Source organism: Mustela nivalis (assembly GCF_964662115.1).
Source record: "Mustela nivalis genome assembly, chromosome: 11".
Classification (NCBI taxonomy): domain Eukaryota; kingdom Metazoa; phylum Chordata; class Mammalia; order Carnivora; family Mustelidae; genus Mustela; species Mustela nivalis.
In genome coordinates this window covers 63,360,111-63,376,329 of record NC_139030.1, presented here as the reverse complement: position 1 = coordinate 63,376,329, position 16,219 = coordinate 63,360,111, and positions in this window count along the sequence as shown.

Here is a 16,219-nt window from a genome sequence, read left to right as displayed (position 1 = left end):
AGCTAGAACACTGGACTGAGACTGAAACTCTGGTTCTTCTTGGGTCTTGGATCTTTCAGCTTTCAGACTAGAACTTACACCACCAGTTCCCCTAGTTCTTGGGCTCTTGGACTCAGAGTGGAACTATATACATTGTCTTTCCTGGGTCTCAGTTTGCCAGCTACAAATCCTTGGACTTCTCAGCCTCCAAATCACTACATGAGCCAAATCCTCATACATACACATGCACATGCACATACACATACATCCCATTTGTTCTGTAAAATTCTATAAATACAGATATTAAGCTACAAATTCAAGACATTTCTTTAAGACCCATTCAGCATAAATACAGAGTATCATTCTTATGTATGTCACTGTCAAATGGTTATAAATCAAACAGAGATCTTCAAAGCAGTCAAGGTGAAAGCATACTGTTTTCAAAGAAGAAATTATCAGATGGAGAACTGATTTTCCAATGGAAATAAAGGAAAAAATAAGACAATGAAATGATAAATTTAAAGTACTGAGAAAAATCATCAACATACAATTCTATATCCAGTAAAAATACCCTTCAAGAATAAAGACCAAGTAAAGTTAAAGGCTTCTCTGGACTAACAACAATTTAGAAATTTTTTTTTTTCAACAAATAGGCACTAAAAATAAATATTGAAGAGAGTTCTTCAGGCAGAAGCAGCAGGATTACTTATGAAAACATAGGGATACAGAAATAAATGATGATGTACAAAAAGGATAAAGATATGGAGAAATCCAAATGTATGTTTCAAAAAACACCAGTAATTATTGCTTTAGAGTTTTTAATGTATGTAGAACTCAAAAAGAGGACTATAATAAATACAAGATGGGAGGAACTTAAGGAAGAAAAAGTTTAAATATTGGCATTGTCAGTCAGGGAAGAGATTGAAATAGAATGCATGTAGTAACATCTACAGATATTCACTAAGAAAAGTTGTAATGTGTATGGTATTCACTAAGGAGAAAATGAATGCATAATTAACAAGTGAATGAGAGTTTAAAAAGTGATGAAAATACCTGATTAATTAAAAAAATGGAAGTGGGGGATAACTAGAAAACATCTTAAGGTGTTAGATTTAAACTTAAGCAAAAATTACATTAAAACAAATATTCTAAATAATTTAACTTAAAGATCATGATAGATAATTTTCATAACAAGTTAATTCATGATTTTTATGCAGAAATAACACTTAGTAAGGAGTTTAACTCATAAGTATACTCATACTTATGAGTTAAACCTAGCATATTTATAACTAGTTCAAGAAAGAATCCCTAAGAACAGGCACATTTATAATTCAGGAATAATGAAATGAATTACTGACAAAACTTTCTTCCAAAGGATGGGAAGGAAGGCAACTGAGTCTCCACAAATCAGACATAATTTATACATCTACAAATTTATGGGCTTACACAAGAGCTCAAAGATAATGAAAGGTTAGAAGTAGATAACCTGTAGAGATATGCATATTATGGCACTTTTCTCTCCAGTCAAGATTTCTAGAATGAATATAAAAGCAAAACATAATTCATGTTCTTTGTAAGAGAAACATCTTAAATACAAGGATTCATTAAAGTTTAATGTAAAAGAATGGAAAAATGTGTTCCATGTAAAAAACTAACGAAAAATTCAGTGTAGTCAAATTATCATCAAAGACTTCACGATTAGAAACACATTTCACAATGATAAAGGGCTCTATCAAGATAGATTATTTATGACAATTCTAAATTTTAATGCACCTAATACTACCATCCCTTCAAATTATATAGAAAAAATGGACAGATTTGAGTAAATTTTCAAGCATCATAAAAGATTTTGAACACAAGTTTTTCAGTAACTCATACAAGCAGACCAAAAAAAAAATCAATAATATAGAAGATTTGAATATCCTGGTTAACAAGTATATGTGCTCTTAAACACACATATGCAAGACACATAATATTGTACTCAAAAAGAGTACAAATATAATATATACCAAAATATCAACAAATTCCAGAAGAATAAAATTCTACAGAATATTTTCTCTGATCATAGTGGAAATAAGCAAAAAATCAATGGCAAAGAGATAACATGAGAATTCTAAGGTATTTGGAAATGTAAGCAAGATATTTCTAGATAATCCAAGGGTAAAGATGCAATTATAATGAAATTAGAAAATATTTTCAGCTAAGTGGAAATGAAAATAAGATATATGTTAAATTAGTTTTTTCCAGTTAAAGCAGTACTTATAAGAGAAGGTATAGTATGTCTTAAGTTTGTTTCTCCCAGAAGGACTCCCTAAATCAAGGATTTTTCAGAAAATGCTCCAGAGAAGCTGATGAGAGAGTGGAGAAATCAGGTTGCTGAAATGCAAAAACCCAGGAAATTTGTGATTTCACCTAAAAACTCATCCTGTCTGATCCTGTGGAGAACTCCAGAGCTAAAAGTGCACATTAGTGTGAGTCTTTTCTAGGAGACAGAGAGCTAACGTTTCAGCCTCTGAATCAGTTTGTATCTCACTGTGGTCTCTTCAAGGAAGATGTAAATTCCTAGGTACCTCAAATTCTCCAAATAATCAAGGCTGCTCAAGAAATCCAAAGGTGAAACTGGGTGATTTGAAGACAGGGTACAAGGTAGCTAAGGAAATCTACATGGCATAAATGGGAAATTTAAACTCCCAGGCATGTAGAAATCTCCACATGGGTGAGGTAGTTTAAAGTACCTGATGTAAGAAGGTTGTAGCTACACACAAATAGGAACAAAAAAACATAGAAATAAGGAGAAGAGAGCACAGCACTAGGAGAACCAAGAGGGTTTGAGCAAGGCATCATGATGTTCATTAGATTGTTTTAGTCTGAAAATTAATCTCTAAGAGTCCATCTCAAGAAGTCAGAAAAGCAAAAGTGTATTATACAAACAGTGTAGAAATATAAAAATAATAAATATGAGAGTAGAAATTAATGACTAGAAGGCAAAACAGAAAACCAGAATATGTTTCTTCTTAGAAAATACTAATGAAATTAATCTGGTAAAATCACCTATCAAAAAATTAAAAGAAATACAAATTGCCTATATCAGGAATTTTAGAAAAGGTGAATATCCCTATAGATCTTATGGATAATAAAAACATTGCATTTCTCATTTTATGTGAGAAAATAATGATAGAAATAACTATGTCATAAATATGAAAATATAGAGAAATAAATTCTTAGATCAAAAATAAACTAACCTCAAGTGGAAACAGTATGAAATAGACAATATGAAGTTTTCATAGCTACTGAAGTAATTGAATCTGTATTTGAAAACCTTTTCAGAGAAATTATAGGCCCAGATGGTTTCATTGGTAAATTCTACATATATGTAAGGAAGATATTACACTAATATGAAAACTCTCTCAGAGAACAGGAAAATTTATTTTCCAAGGCTAGCAAAATCTTGGTCACCAAAACCTGACCAGAACATTATAAGAAAATTATAGGTCTTTCGGGGCGCCTGGGTGGCTCAGTGGGTTAAGCCGCTGCCTTCGGCTCAGGTCATGATCTCAGAGTCCTGGGATCGAGTCCCGCATCGGGCTCTCTGCTCAGCCCTCAGCAGGGAGCCTGCTTCCTCCTCTCTCTCTCTGCCTGCCTCTCTGCCTACTTGTGATCTCTCTCTGTCAAATAAATAAAATCTTTAAAAAAAAAAAAAAAAAAAAAAAAAAAAAAAAGAAAATTATAGGTCTTTCTCTCTTATTAGTTTAGCTGCAAAAAATATTTAAATACAATATTAGCAATCAAAACCAATTAAATATAGAATAATACTGTATCAAGACCAAGTTGAATATATTCCAGGAGTGTTCAATCATTTTAACATTCAACAATTAGTCAATTTAATTCACCACACTAACAGAATAAGGGAATAAAAACTATATTATCATATCAATAGACAAAGAAAAAGTATTTGAGAAAAGTTAAGATCCATTCATGATAAAACTAGGAAGAGAAGAAATTACCTTAAACTGAAAAAAAGCATCACAGAATTATACAAAAAAACCCCATAATAGTGAAATATCTAAAGCTTTCCCTTAGAGAATAGGAACAAGACTACAATGTCTGCTCTTAAACCTCGATAATGAACTCAATCTAATATTGTATTCTTGCTTAGCAGTGAAATGACACAGGAAAAGGGAATAAAAATAAAAGGATTAGAATTCTGCTTCTAGCAAAATATATCAAACAATAGTTTTCAGACAATGATTATCAGCCAATGGTGACAGTGATCTCTGAGAAAGGAGAAACAAACAAGGTATATCCCACAACTGCTTCAGTTTATGACCTTGGGAACACTGGGAGGAAAAACCCTGGTGACCCACACCAATCTACTTGAGCTGAGGGGACAGAACTGGGAGGCCAGGGAGGCCAGGTTAAGTTTACAAGAATAGAGAGCTTTACAGAGAACTGCACAGAAAGCTGCACAGAGAACTCCAGAAATCAGTAACGGGCCTTTGAATATTCAGTGAAGAACTAAGGAGCATGTGTATAAGAAACTACCTGAGGCCATAGAGACCATATCCTTGGAGTTGGCAAAGGTCTGGGAATACTTTCTGTTCCTACTAGGCAGATACAAATAGAATAACCAGAATGGTTTCACCTTAATGGTGGAGGAGATGATGGGGGGAAAAAAAGCCCTAAATAAAAATTATCTGGTCCTGCCTAATGAAGCTTAAAAGCTAGCCTTAAAAGGAAAAACAAAACAAAACAAAACAAAAACAACAACAACAACAAAAAACTATTTACCAAACAAATTAGCATTTTTCAGAACAAAGCCCAGAGACATTTATAGAGATACAGACATTTCTAGCACTATGTAAAAATTCATGATGTTTGTCAGCCAATCAAAAATTGCCAAGAAAGAAGCAGGAAAATATGGTTCAGAATGTGGTGAAAAATCAACCAATAGAAACCAATGTAGAAAAGACATGTATGATAATTAGTAGATGTGGGCACTGAAAAATTTTTTATAATAATATTCCATGTATTCCATGAAAGAGGAAAGATTGTGTATAATTAGGAAATAGGAAATATGTATAAAAAAGAAGGAAATCAAACTGATAGAGGTGGAAAATAAAATTCCAAAGATGAGAAATACATAGGATGAGATCAAATAGAGATAAGACATTGTAGAAGAAAGGTTAGTAAACTTGAAGAATAGTAATCAAAACGAAATTAAGTGATATAGAAGATATTTAAAAAAAAAAAGAACATCAGGATCTGTGGGACATCTTCAAGAAGGCTTGGTATAACTAGAGACCCTAAGTAAATGTGGAGGGAGGAAATAGAAAAAATGTTAATGATAGATTTACCAAATTTTATGGAAATTATAAACTCAACAGTTCTAAGAATTGCAACAATCGCAAGCACAGGAAACATGAAAATCACACTATGGATTATCATAATGAACTTGCTTAAAATAAGTAATAAAGAAAATCTAAAAATAAGAGAAACAAGACATTATATTGAGAGGGACAGAGGTAAAAATGACAATATAATTCTTGTTGAATTATATAAGACCATAAGAGAGTGCAGGAGCAGTTTTAAAATACTGAAAGGAAAACACAATCTCAAATTCTGTATCCTTACCCTGTATATAAGGTACAATAGCTTTAAAAATAGCTAAAATAAGGAATTTTAAGGACAGAAATCTGAAAGAATTGGTTGCCAGCAGATCTTCACTACAGCAAATGGTATTGAAATCCTTTAGGCAGAAGGAAATGATTCCAGGTAAAAATATGCATCTACACAAATGAATGAGGAATATCAAATTTGTGAATATGCAGATATATATAAGAGACATTTTCTTAGTTTAAAAATCTATTTTTAAGATAATGAACTATTTAAAATAAAAGTAATAACAATGTCTTGGGACCTTTTAACATATGAAGTAATAAAATATATGACAAGAATAGATAATACAAAGACTGGAAGAGACGAAGTGAAGCATACTGTTACAAAAGTGTATACTTTGTGAAGTGATATAATATTACTTGAAGGTGGACTGTGATAACTTAAAGAGGTATGCTACTAACATTAAGCCACTTGCCAAAATAACACAACAAAGAGTTACAGCTCATAATGCAAAAAAAAAAAGAAGATATGATAGAGTCATAAATTTACTCAATCTAAATAGAGGCAGAAATATAATAAAAAAGGAAACAACACATGGAATAAGAAGAAAACAGAGAGCAAGATATGGTAGATTTAAATCCAGCCATATCAACAGTCACATAAAATGTCAATGATCTAAGCACAATTAAAAGGCAGACATTGACAAATTGTATAAATTAAAACAAAAAACGAAAAAACAACAAAAGACCCAAGTATTCACTGCTTTCAAAAAAGACACTTTATACTATGTGAATATTAATCAAAAGAACATTGCAGTGGTTATATTAGTATTAGATAAAGTAGATAATCAAGATTTTCAGAAGTTCAAAATGTATAAAGCAAAAATGCATAGAACTGAAAGGAGAAATGGAAAAAATTACAAATAGTTGGTTTTTCAACAAACATCTCTAAAGCATTGATAGAAGTACATGGAAAATCAGTAAATATGCAGAAGACTTGAAAAACACTATCAACTGACTTGGATTAATTGACATTAGTGGAATACTGTATGGAACAAACAGCAGAATACACAATGTAAGATGGTATAATTACTGAAGAATTTAACTGAAGTATTTAGTGAAAGAAAGAAAAAAAGAATATATCCACACAAACATGTGTGCACAAAGGTTCATAGCACCTTTATTTGTAAAAGCCAAAATCTGAAAACAACCCAGCTATCCCCAACAGGCAAATGGATCAACAAATTGTGATGTGTATGTGGAACACATCTCATCAATGGAAAACAATGAACTATTGATACGTGTAATAACACGGATGAATTTCAGAATAGTTGTGCTTAGTGAAATAAGTCAGAACACTAATGTATGCAGTGTGATTCATTTATATGAAATTCTAGAAAATACAAACTAATCTGTAGTGACATAAAGCAGAATAACTGTTGTCTAGGAATGAGAAGGGTGTTGGTGTCAGATTCATGAAGGAGTGATTACAAATTCACATGAAGAAATGTTGTGGACTGGTGGATATGCTTATTACTTATTGTGATGATAGTTTTAAGAGCATATACATATGTCAGAATTAATGAGTTTATATATTTAAAATGTGAATTCGGGGCGCCTGGGTGGCTCAGTGGATTAAGCCGCTGCCTTTGGCTCAGGTCATGATCTCAGGATCCTGCGATCGAGTCCCATATCGGGCTCTCTGCTCAGCAGGGAGCCTGCTTCCTCCTCTCTCTCTCTGCCTGCCGCTCTGCCTACTTGTGATCTCTCTCTCTGTCAAATAAATAAATAAAAAAAATCTTTAAAAAAAAAAGTGAATTCATTGTCAATTACATCCCAATAAATCTATCTCTTTATATAAATATTGGAAAGAAAGAAATACAGTTGTCGTTATCACAGATAACATAATTAAGAATCTAGAAAATACAAAAGTAAGGGCACATAAATGATTGGAAATAATGTGTTGTTAGATACAATACTGCTGGATATAAAATCAATATATAAAAATGTGTTTCTATATATCATAAGTAAATAAATATAAAAATATAACTTATTGAATAAAATCAAGTCTTAGAATGTAATGAAAATGTATAAAATATTTACAAAGACAACTTCAAATATAATTGAAAGAAAGCAAAGGAAACGTGACAAATGGGAGCCTTATCATTAACAAAAAGAGTCAATATTTTAAAGATTCAGTTATCTACAAATTAACATGTGGTTTTAATATAAATCAAACAAAACCAAAAAATTTTGGGCAGAAATTTCTAAAATTTACATAGAAATGCAAAAGATGAGAATAATTGGACCAGTCTTGAAGAAGAATAGAAAGAAAAATGGACAACTTCTATTACAGAAATCAAAACATTGTCATAGTACATTCATTTTGATAATGTGATGTTGCTATGAAATAGATTTTCTATAAGTACAGACACAAGGAACATTACTACATCTATGTAAACACTAACTTTGTAACAAATTTAAAATTTAAGAACAGTGCAAAATTGATTGTTTTTCCAGTAAATGGTGTATTGATTATATACTTAAACGTGGAAAGAATTCATTTTGATCCATACCATTACATAAAGATTAATGCCAATATATTAGAAATTAGACTCAAAGACTATCTTCATGACTTAGGAGTGGGGAGAGGATTCTGAAACAGAATGCATTAAACATTAGAAATTTTTTCCTGAACTCTTAGAACTCAATAATAAAAAGAAAAATAATCTGATTAAAATGGACAAAGGAAAAGTAAAAAATGGACAGGGGCTCTGAATAGACATTTCTCCAAAGAAGGTTACAAATGCCAATAAATACATGAAAAAATGTTCAACATTATTAGTTACCAGAGAAATGCAAATCAAATACAAAAAAAATTATCACTTTATACCCACTGTGATGGCTCTAATCAAAAGAACATAATAACTAGTATTGTCAAGGATATGGAGAAATTGTAACTCCACATACATTGCTGATAGAACTGTAAAATGGTGCAGCTTCTTTGGAAAAGTCCTCAAAATGTTAAACATGAAGTTACTCTATGGCTCAACATTTCCACTCCTAGGTCTATACGTAAGAAAAAGGAAACCATATGTCCACACGAAAACTTGTATATGAATGTTCCTAGCAGCATTATTCATGATAGTCCAAAAGTGGAAACAAACTCAAATGTTGAATGAATGAATAAAAATGTAATATATCTGTACAACTGAATATTGTTCAGCTTTAAAAAAGAATAAAACATTGATTCAAAATGCCACATGGACGAACCTTGAAAACATTATGGTAATGAAAGAAACCTGCCACAAAAGTCCACATACTGTTTGATTTAATTTATATGAAAAATAAAGAATATGGATGGATAGAAAGAAGATACATGGTTATGTAAGGCTGGTGAGGCCTGGTGGAAAATGGGGAGGCATTGAAAATACATATGGAGTTTATTTTGATAGTGTTGAAGATATTCTAGAATGTGTCATGATGGCTGTTCCACAACTCTGTCAATATACTGAAAAACCATTGAGTTATACACTTAAAATGGGTGAATTGAAAGGTGTGTAAATAATTCTCAAAGCTGTGGTAGGTAGGTAGGTAGTCAGAAAGCCAGATAGATGACATGTATAGATAGATAGATAGATAGATAGATAGATAGATAGATAGAGATATATCTGATTATTTTAAAAGACTTCTGATTATTAAAGAATTCCGCTGAGAGCATTAAGATGCAAGTACCTGAGTGGTATAAGATATTTTTAGTACCTGTAATCAACACAGGGGTGGCATTTGGAATATATAAAGAACTATAAATCAACCATACAACCTAAAGAAAGATAAACCTAAGACTTAAGTTGATGACTTCACAAAAGAGAATGTCCAGTGGTTCACTAAACATGAAAAAATGTGCTCAATCTCACTAATCCTTCTGGGAAACAGATTTAAATCAAAATGAGATATAGCAACCAGAATGAATATATTTAAAAAGACCCAAAATCCCATGCCTAGAAGAAGATGTGGAGAAACAAGAATTTCCACACACTTTAAACAGTGGTGTAAATTCACATTATCACTTTGGAGCCATTTTTGGCAGTTTCTAATAAGCCTGATACATTTATCCTCTGATTCAGTAATTCTTCTAGGAAGAAGTGAGTAGGACACTGAGCACCTATGTTCACCAAAGGAAATGCTAAGAATTTCCATGGCAATATTATAACCAATTATTACAATAATCATATAATAAACGATGAATAGAAACAAACTAAATGTTTACCAACTCTAAAAAATATACACATTATACCATGATACCAAATACTATACTGCACTGAAAATGAATGATTTATCACTACTTGCAACACATGGATCTATTTCATAAACACAGAAAAAGAAACCATATTCAAAAGAGTGTGTATTGCTCTTTTATATTAAATTCAAAAATAGATGCTGTGAGTCAGGGTGCCAGTTACTTGGGGTGAAGAGGAAAGTAACTATTAGGTGGGAAACATGATAGGGCTTCTTGGTTTTTTTGTGATATATTGCAACTGGCTTGCATCAGTTTGCAAGAGTTGATTGTTAAATGTTTGAAGTTCGCAAGCTGGTTGACATCAAGTCCCTAGCTTGAAATTGGCCATGCTGGGGTACTTATGCCATGGGAATTGTGTTTTGTCAAGGTGTTTTTGTTTGGTTTTGAGGTAGGGCAGCTGGTTGTTACATACTTACCAGTGTAATACTGGTACAGGATGTTTTTATTTTGTTACAGTCACAGAGCTATGTACTTGTGATTTGTGAACTTTTCTTTAAGTTATACTTCAAAAGGTAATTCATATTTCAAAGGAGGAGAAATGGAAGTCAGTAATTTCAAAAAAATATCTCTGTAGTATTGACTAACTCAAATCCAGGGAAAGTAGAGCAGGAGAGCAAGGTAGGCAGCTGTGAGAAAAATAATAGGGCCAAAGTACAAAGAAAAACAAGACAAAAACAAAACCACTGGTTTCTACTCCATTTTCACCACTTAAATCAAAGGGTCATGATTTTTTATTTTTTCAGAGGTCAGACTGATGGTACAAAAAATGAAGATAGTTAGCATATTTATTCACATAGCAACATTTTGTACCTCCACGCAAAAATGTTATTTCTGCTTCTTTGAAAATCACATCTCTTCTTAATATTGCAACCTGAGGCTCTAGAATATTGATTTCTGGTTTCCGACTGCCAAGGTTTGAATGTTGGCTTTTTATTTTTTAGGTATGTGAACTTGGGCAAATTATATAAATATAACTTCTGGATTCCTCATTAGCAAACTAGCAAAAAATGGTACTCTATCATTTACTCGTTCAAAGCAATTTATGGAGTAAGGGCTATGCACAAGGAGTCTTAAAGCAGGAAATATAGCAAAAGTAAAATATACAAAGATACATATCTAAAGTTGCTGATATTATAAGGCGAACACAGAACAAATAAGATATATAAGTAAAATCTGTGTGTGGCGTTAGCCATAGAAGAAAGTCAACTAGGGAAGGGAGAAAGGGGTGTCAGTGGTATAGAGTTAGTTTTCACTAAAAACATTTAAGTCAAAACTTGAAGGAAACAAGAGAGCAAGATGGAACTGTCTGGGGGAGTGTCATCATAGGCAAAGGGGACAGGAAATGCAAAGGCCTGAGGTATAATCTTGCCTGAACTGTTTGAGAAATAGGAAAGAGATCATTATGAGTAGAGCAGAGTGGTAAAGGGTCACAAAGAGGCCACTGTAAGGACTGTCTCTTACTCTAAATGAGATGTGAAGGTGTGCAGAGTTTTGAGCAGAATAGTGATAGAATTGAGTTTGCGTTTAATGGGACTAGTTTAACAGCTTCATTGAGAATATATTTGAGGAAAAGAAGAATAGAAAGAGGAGGCTGTTCCAGTAATCCATGTGAGAAATAATAGCTGCTTGGTCCAGTAAATTATGTCCACTTTGTACTTAATAAGGTGGGTTCAATTTTTCTATATCTTCTAATTTTTAAGACATGCCAGACATCAAGGTTTTTATATGAGAAATATCTGATTTTCTAATATAGGATCAATTTCTTTTGTTCAGTTTTATTTTTTAACACATGAAGACACACATATACAAAATTCATATCCACAGATTTTTTTACTATTAATCAGAGTGTCACTGGAATACTGCTCCTAACCTTCCTGACTGCTTTTTGTAGCTATTTTTCTATTTTTCACAAACGGACGAGTCTCCAGCTGGATTCTGGCTTGCTGTCTCTCCTTACTTGTTCCACATCTTTTGGTATCGGCTTTCATTTTCCTGTACCAAGTCTTAAAATATGACAAATTGAGAAACAGAAGAAACAAACAGGAAACTGACAGTGCTCTTTTAGCCCCCAGGGAGCTATTTTTGACAATATTTTCCTTTGATACTTATCTCAAAATTTGAGAGGTTAGTAACTGATGAAAGAAATAGATGAATAAAACAGTGTCCAGCTTTTGCTTAACATTAAGATAGAAGCAACAGAGATTGGCTCTTAACCACAGGTAGTGACTATGAAATGCAAATTTTTGAATATTTCCTAAATGTTATTGAAATATCCATATAAGTTTCTATTTAAAGGGTGTAAATTTATTTTAAAATCTAGAAATCATCATTTCTGTACTTCCTAATAGAAGACTTTGCAAAAGCCTTATAGTAAATGCTGCAGTACTATTCAGTATTAATAGAATATGTGTCTTAGAGTTCTATTCCGAATGTTCTGTAGGTGGTATATTATGGATGCAGTTCATAATTTGTATGTATAAAACTGGTTCTTCTTTCCACTGGCACTGATAACAAAAACTCAGTAGTTTGAAGGTAAATAAAAGAAGTGGGAAAAAGAAGTCCTAGATAATCTACTTCTCAATAATGAGTAAATTACATGCCAAGATATTAATTTATTCAGGGGTTTTATACTTTCTTCTGAAACTCTGCAAATTGGACTGACAAAAGGCAAAAAAAAAAAAAAAAAAGCCTATTGTGGTAAAATGGAAACTATCTCCCATAATGCTTTATAAGAAAAAGCTCTGAATTGGAAAATGTTGGAGTTACTATCAGAGTGTTTTTGAGCCCCGAGGAACAGATCATGCTTCTATTCCTGTTCCTTCTTAAGAGCTTCCTACATTTGTCACATCTTAGGCAGTTTAGGACATCTTTGTAGTTGCTAGAGTTGGCTAAGCAAAGTACAGGGCAAAGAGGAAATATGAGACAGAGTTAGTTTTTTGAACTAGTCGAATTCTGTCCTCTACTTTATGCAGAGTTTATGGAGGATTCAGCAGGTGGTTGTTGGCAAGGTGATCTTCACAGAGAAGAGCATCATTGCCTAATTGGAAGACTATTAAAAGATTGACAGGAAGAGACTGATAAAAAGCCAATTTCCCCCCATATGTGGGGGTTATTGAGAGAAGAATACAATGATCTGTGCTATTTTTTTGACCCTTATTAAGTGGTCCGCACTTAGTTCTGTCTACTGAGATATTTCTGTGACTTAAGCAGACAAAGCCCATGGAACTTACATTTTAACGTGGGAAACTGTACTCATGTGAGCATACCTGCTTGTGCCTATGATGGGAAGTTTTAGGGCTAGGAGACTATTCATAGTACAAATGCTTATTCTGATTCTAAGTTAGGGCCATTATTGAGTTTAGAGATTGCAGGAGGGGGGAAGAAGTGAGAGAATTTTTGATATATAGACAAATGGTGTTGATTATCTTGATTCCTTATTCTAAATTGTCCCCATTGCAGGGGAAATGAAATCTTCCTGGGTTCACCTTAAATCCCAATTATCTTTGAAAATCGGCAATAGCATTTACAGTACAGGGAACACAAAAATAGAATGACTTATTGAGTGTCTAGGATGAGTCAGGTATACATACTCCATCATTCATTTCTCCAAAATTCAATTATAATACTAGTGTATAATACTTCTGTTACCAAAAATGTGACTGCATCTCAGAGAGGTACATTCCTAAGGTCACATAGCTGCTAAGTGACAGAATTTGCCATTTAATCCCTGTCTAATTTGCTTCAAAGCCTACGAACTGTTTGGGCTGCCTGAGCCTAAAAAGAAAGATGATATGTAGATTAAAAAAAAATGTATACAACTTTGTATAGGTCAGTGAGTAAATATGAGTGTGACTTTCCATTTACGAATAGTACGGCTTTTTTGTGATGAAAATGGAAGCAGAAGCACCACTTTTGAAAAGCTGATTCTCACACAGTTAACTTCTGCTGTGCATTCCTTTTTTAAATGGATGCTTAGAGGCCATGCATGACACCAGGTTTTATATAAAATTTTTAAGTCTAATTACTGGAAGTTCACATATTTTGTAGATCTTTGTTTGTGGGGGAAGTATTATTTTCACTTTTTAAATTTTTAACCACTGTGAAAATCATTCAATATTGATTACTGAAGAATCTTTAAAATTTAGTATAATGCCTATATGTTGTATGAATACTGAGTCCCATTGTATGTTTAATGAGAGGTAGCTAAAAATATGATTTTTCACATTCAAGAAACTAGAAGCAATTATCCACATGGATAGCTTTGGGAATTCACTTCATGGAAAATGGTTGTACTACAGTTCATAGATTCACACATACACACACATGCATATATTCACATATGCACACATAATACATATACACATATATATTATGTATAATATATAAACTTCTGTTCAGAGAAGGAATACAAAGATGTCAGTCAAATTGATATAACTGAAAGTCTGGAAAGAACTTTAAGAACTGTTTTAAATATTCCTGGGGCAAAGATATGCTTAAATAGTTTAAATTCTATTTTCTTTGCAAATTTGAGTAATTGCTCAAATCTTAGAATATAAATTAAGAAAAGCCAATTTCCATGTTTATGGAATTCTTTTTAGAGACTATATCATTAATGTCTTTATGGATAATAAACTTGATTGCTTTTATCTGATACTAATGACTCTTGATTTCAAAACATTGCTACATACTCTACTCTGACATGTCTTCTGTAATACTCTCAATTGAGTTTAGAATCATGAAGGCTCTTGTTTCATCATTTTTCTTGTTCTTAATAATCTGCTAAATTTTACTTTTATACTTATTATTATACTTTACAGTTATAAAATGCTTTCTACTTTTCAAAGGAACTATATATGTATAATACTTATATATATGTGTTTTCTTTGTATATATCATAATATAATTACTACCTATTTCTGACTTCATGAATTGTTATACATTTCAGGCTGATGAAAGAAAAAAAAAATCCCAATAGCATGTTCTCCTTTTATATTTAATGTTGTATAGTATCAGCTTCTATTCTTTCAAAATAAAAATATCTCCCTTTATTTGTTTACTTAAGTTTTGAAAAGTCCTCAGTTAGTTGGAATCATCTTTTCCTAGTGATAGCCATACTTCTATTCTTTGATATTGAGGCAGTTGCCTTTTCATATCAATTTGGCAACGCAGACAGATTTAAAATGCAACAGGTTCTTTCCTTTTCATTCTGATTCTAATTAGGTGTTTAGTTAGAGTCTAATACCAAAATTTGTGACACTCCACTTAATACCTCCTACTTCCTGTTCTTTGTTAAGCTTTGAATAATTTATGAGTTTGCCTTGTTTAAATTGTCTTGTTCAGTACACACAAATTTTGTACATTATGTAGCAACATAAATAGTTTTTTTTTTAATGGGATAGCTGAAGAAAAGACTGAGTAGGAAAATTTCATATGAATCTAGGATTTTTTTTAAATGTTAGAATTTAAAAAGTGGTTTTAATACATTTCTTTATTCCTTGTGCCTTATTTCCTCTAATTCTATAAGACAGTGACTTACATTTGTGCATTGATGGGGTATAGGCCTATAGTAGCTATTTGTTGACCAAAGGATTTTGTGGGTGTTACATTTTTTTGTATGTTGGATTTCTAAGTAAAGCTTCAAACAACTAATTAAAACACACTGGAAAATCCTTCATTACAAGAAGGTGATATTTTGAATATAGTTTTAAAATATGAAAACCAATAAATCTTACCTGCTCTGTAACTTATGTAACTATAACTATGTAACTGTACCAATGTAACTTAATGCTTATTTTTGATAAGCATTCATACTCAAACTTGAAATAAAAATGACTAGATTCTTAAATATGTAAGTAGTTTTGCCAGTAAAATGGATTATTCATGAGATTTAATAAGCAAGTGAAATATTATTTACGGGATGATTTAATTTAATGTATATGTTTAATAAATAAATGACTATTATCTGCCAAATGTTATATTCAGTCCTGGGAATCAGTAATATAGCTCCTGCTTTCCAGGGATTTGCCTTCTAAAAATATATATATACTCATATGGTGTACACAAGTAAAAAAACTCTTGAGGTGGTGGATATGTAATTGTTTTATACTTTGAACTCGGATGGTGTTTAACATTCGCTTCACATTTTCATTTTGATTTAATGGAGATTCAGAGATGTTAAGTGACAGCAAAGCCACATTCCCTTATGTGAATGCCAGTGCTTTTCCACATATGTTTTCCACTTATTTACTTATCTTTGTTTATGAATGCTGAATAGTACCATACCTTCTAAGTATTTGCTCATCCCTGTTGATGTATGCTATATACT